The sequence below is a fragment of the Dasypus novemcinctus genome, chromosome 22 (genome assembly GCF_030445035.2).
Source record: "Dasypus novemcinctus isolate mDasNov1 chromosome 22, mDasNov1.1.hap2, whole genome shotgun sequence".
Classification (NCBI taxonomy): Eukaryota; Metazoa; Chordata; class Mammalia; order Cingulata; family Dasypodidae; genus Dasypus; species Dasypus novemcinctus.
The window spans coordinates 55,519,394-55,524,239 of NC_080694.1; positions in this window are offsets into that span (position 1 = coordinate 55,519,394).

A 4,846-nucleotide genomic window follows, 5' to 3' on the forward strand; every position below is an offset into this window, starting at 1 on the left:
AAAGGAGCAGTCTCTATTCCTCTGTTTTCTTCTGTGTGTTTACTTCCCAGACTCCAGCTCAAAACTTCAACCTCCCTTCTTTGTAGTGCAGTTTCTCTTGTGAGTCCCTGCCCCCTTGGTCAATGTCCTACTGACATGGTGTAATCAAAGCCTTAATCATTATATAATCAAGGAAAAGTAAAACCTCTGAATCCAATATACTCTAATATGCCCGGAGGAACAGACCAGTTTACAAACATAATCCAATATCTATTTTTGGAATTCATAAACCATATCAAACTGCTACAACACTTTACCCCAAATTTCTGAAATAGAAAGAACAAAGCAAAACATGAATATTTATATATTAAAATATTTTTGTATATGTATTTTATATATAAATATATGCAAAATATTTTCTAAAGCCACATTGTATGAGATTAATTATAAATAAAATAATATTAATGGACTATTTAAAAACTATTTTTTTTGACCCACTGTATAAAAATGGAAAGGGTGATAGGCTGCAGAAGTACTTAAGGTATATTACCGTCTTTATTTAAGGATTCCTGGTATTACCTCTTGACATTTCACATTCATCCTATGAATATGTATTTGTATAAGTCCAGATGAAATTACATCCATAAAATCCTGTCTGGTGGAATGCTGGATGAGCTTTACTCATATATTGCCTGAAACTGGCCAAATGTTTCCTTCTTAGCAGAATGTCTAAAAACAGTATATGAAGACACATTATATAATTCACTATAATGACTGCAACCATGAAACTTTTGTTTTAAACCAGAAGGAGGAGAACTAATTCTCATAGTATATGAATTATAAAATCATCAGTTATTCTGAGTACATATAGACTCATTCTTCTTTGGAAGCTGGGATTTGGTTTAAAGAAAATCCTCCTCTTACCTTAGGAAATGCAGTGACTTCTTTTATTCCATACTACTTTTAAAGGTTGCTGACTTTCTTCTCTTATTATACTCCGATTATTTTTAACATAAGCAAAGTGGACAGTAAAAGTAAGGATCAGGAGTGGGAGTGGACGTGACTTAAGTGGTTGAGTGCTAGCCTCCCACATGGGAGGTCACAGGTTTAGTTCCTAGTGCCTCCTGAAAAACAAAAACAACAAGCAAAAAACAAATGAAAAAACCAACTCAGGAAGCCAATGTGTCTCAGTGGTTGAATGCTGGACTCCCACATACAGGGTCCTGGGTTCAATATCTAGCCCCCAGTACCTCAAAACAACTCCCCTTCCCCCCAGAAAGAAACAAAACCTAAGGATTCCTTGATTCTTGGGGTTCTAATACCATCACGCATTTCTTTTATGAGATGGAAAACAATATATCTCATATATGAAAGGTGTTTCTTTACTCCACAAGGAAGTAAAAGGAATGCCAGATTTATCTACAGAAAATAATGTTGGTGGTACTTCATATAAATCTCTTCTTTCCAAAATGCACACAGTTTAATATTTGGGAACAGCTAACAAATGATAATGACTCACAAGTGCTGGCTTAGTGATAACACTGAAGCATTGTTTTTCTTCTATGATGAATAGCTCAATCAATCAAACAATCAACAAATATATGTGATTAATAACTTATATTTAACCCTTCCAGCTTGAGAATTCCAAATATTTTACTATGGGCAAGATTCAGTGCTAGATGCTGTGATGGTTACAAAGTCTCTTTCATAAGGCAAAATGAGAAAAAGCATAACTCACATAAATTTTCACTTATGGTAATTACAGCTGGGGTCCTTTAAACAATTGTTCAACAATATTCAGGCCTTCCCCTTTGTTTTCATGCAGGAGTCTATTTCCATGCTCCCTGCCTTTGGGCTCTACCATGTAAATTGCTTTGGCGAATATGATGCAAGGGGGAGCTGGCACTGCTTCTTTTAAGGTTGTGCATGACCTCTGTGCCTCTTCCAATTATAATACTATCTGAGAACATGCCACGGCTGGTTGACATATACAAAGAGGATGAGTTACAAAGGAGCAGAGTGATCTAGCCATCTCGTAGACCTGCAGCTTATAGCAGAGCTTCCCAGCTGAACCAGCCTAAAGCCTGCTCTGTCGACCACCCCACAGACCAGTTAATGAACCCAGCTGAGATGAGCAGAGCCCCTTCCATCATCCACAGATGCTTGGGAAATCAGACACAGATGCACGAGAAATCAGATGCATTCTTTTCCTCATTTACTCTGTGCAGCTGAAGGGTAGGTGTTCACAAGACCAATTTAGGCGTTTTCTCTCTACCATATTTTCTCATTACCTGTGCGATGACTCCTTCTCTGTTTCATTTAAGATCTCCTTTTTGTCAGCTCTTAAACTCTAAATGTTTCCATGTCCTGCCAGTTCCAGGTCTTACCTTCAGCCCCCTAATGTGTATTTACTAGTAGACCAGTAGATACATCGCTAACTTCTGGCACTGAGCTCACCTTAGTCCTTGAAAACTTCCCCCGTCATGGTTATTCTCAGCATCTAACAGTCACTCGGGCAGGAATTTGGGAGTCTTTTCAGAATCCTCCCTTTCTTTCATCTTCTACATCAAAGCAGTCATTAAATGCTGTTGATGGTTCCTATAAATAGCCTTCAAATTCCATACTTCCCTCTGGACAGCGTTCATTCGACTTAATTTTGTTCCATTCTTCTCAGTCAAGTGACGGCAATAGCTTCTTGAGAGATGCTTCCAACTTCTAGGGTTTTCCCTGCCTTTAAATCAGTTTTTTGACTTGTGAACTCCTTTAAATAAATCTGATTCTCTGGAGAAACCTGTGTAAATACTCGTCTACAGAGAATGATGCATGTAATTTCTGGGGGCCTAAAGTCTCCCGGAACCTGTACATTGACTCCTAGGGGTCATGATTCTGAGCTATCATGATTCTGAGCTAAAAAATTTTGCTCTCACCTCTTCTACCCAATAACACCAGAGATTTTCCAAAAATGCAGATCTAAGCATGCCCTTCCTCCCATGAAAACCCCTGAATGATGGCCAATCTTCTTCAAGACATAAACCTAAATTCCTGAGTCTGAGATTATAAAGCCCTTCATCATCTAACTCTACTCCACTTCTTCATTTTGGCTTTTTAACAGTTATCCCAACAGGCACCCGAAGCTTCAGCCCTATTCCCAGCTTTCCAAAGGCCCTATGCGGCTGCTTCCCTCCTGCTCTCAGCACAGCTGTCCCCACTTGGCTGCTGGGTACTCTCCTGACCCAGCCCTCCTGCTGCTTGCACGTACTCTGCACACCTCCTCCATCAGAGAGAGCCCAGCCCCTGGCATCAGCGACTCATTCATTTTCTTTCTCACCTAATAGTTCACAAACTCTTTGAAAACCACAATTGTGTCGCTCGTATCAGTGATCTTCATTTCTCCAGCATAGTGTCTGTTAGTAATCCCTCAACGAAAGTTCCTATAAATGTGAAAGAAAGAGAGATGGAAGGGAGGGAGGGAGGGAAGAATGAGGGAGGAAAGAAAGGAAGGAGAGATTATGTGACTGTGGAAGGAAGATCCATAATACCATGCAATTATGGAGATGGTGTGAAAGAAATTGTGAAAAGGAGATAGCTAATATTCACTGAGCACTTTTTACGTCAGTATCACACAATAATATTCCACCTGTTCTTCCATTTAATTCTTTAAAAATCTCTGTTCATGAAAGGTTATAACTAAATTCAGTGACGCAAAGAGAACTGAAGCAAAATGCACACCATCTCTGCATTGGCAAATGAAGGACCTGGGCGCCTACCTGAATCAAAAGCCCGCTTTTTCCATCACACCTGCTACATATAATTTTACATACGACTTTCACATGGATATTAAGGAATTGTGGTTATGAAAATCCAGAAATGCACTTATTACCAGCCAGGGAGAAATATATGCCAACTTTCCAAAGATGGTATTTTTTTAAAAAAGCAAAATTGGCTCACCTGAATCAAAGTGGTTTATAACTAGATACATTTGAAAGCATGTCAAACTTTATTGTCTCCACAGGTTTAAGTCCAAGCCTGGTAATTACACTTAATTCACCCTCCTCTTAATGTTTTCCTTTGGCTTACACTCAACATCAAGTTCAAATCCGTGCTCGTATCAAATGTAAGGAAGGACTAGCCTGTTGCTTTCCATTTCTTTTCTTAAAAAACACGAAGATAAAGAAACCAGATTTCCTTCGTCCTACTTACTCATAGCTCATGAAAAACAGAGGACCGAGGAAAACTCCACCGCTGCCAAATTAAAGGGGCAAAGCACACAGAATATTTCTCTATTGATAAATGGCTGTAAGAAGAGAATGAAGAGTTGCTTTTCTAATTTTTCAGCAATGTAGATGAGAGATGGCTGCTCGGACCTTTTTCAGTACCCAGCAGGTGACACCTCTGCAGCAGGGTAGCTGCAGCGCCGGCTGTTGCCCTCTGCTTGCAGCCGCCTTCCCTCAGCCACCCCTGCCCTCTGTGGTGGCCCGGGCCAAGGAGAGGGTAGATACGTTCTTCCTTTGGTAACGACAACAAAAACTGACGTCTTCTTTTCTGATTTCCGGCTTATGAAGAGGGTGATTATTTTTGCAGCTGCTTTTGCTCTTTGATGCAAAACTGTTTATTTCTCAAATGCCCACTTTTGAATCATGTGCTCATTCCAGTTGAGCACAATAAATGTGTTTCTCTTCAGTCGTTTCTCCGTTTTTTTCATGCTCTCCTCATGATTACAACTAAGATGGTTTAATCCCACTTTTTTTGCTAACATATTACACACGTTTTAAGTACTTAATGATTCTTATCCAGGAGCTGCCAAATACAGTCCTGAACTCTGGGTTTCTCCAGATCATTAAGAATTAGGCGTCCAATTACTCTTTTT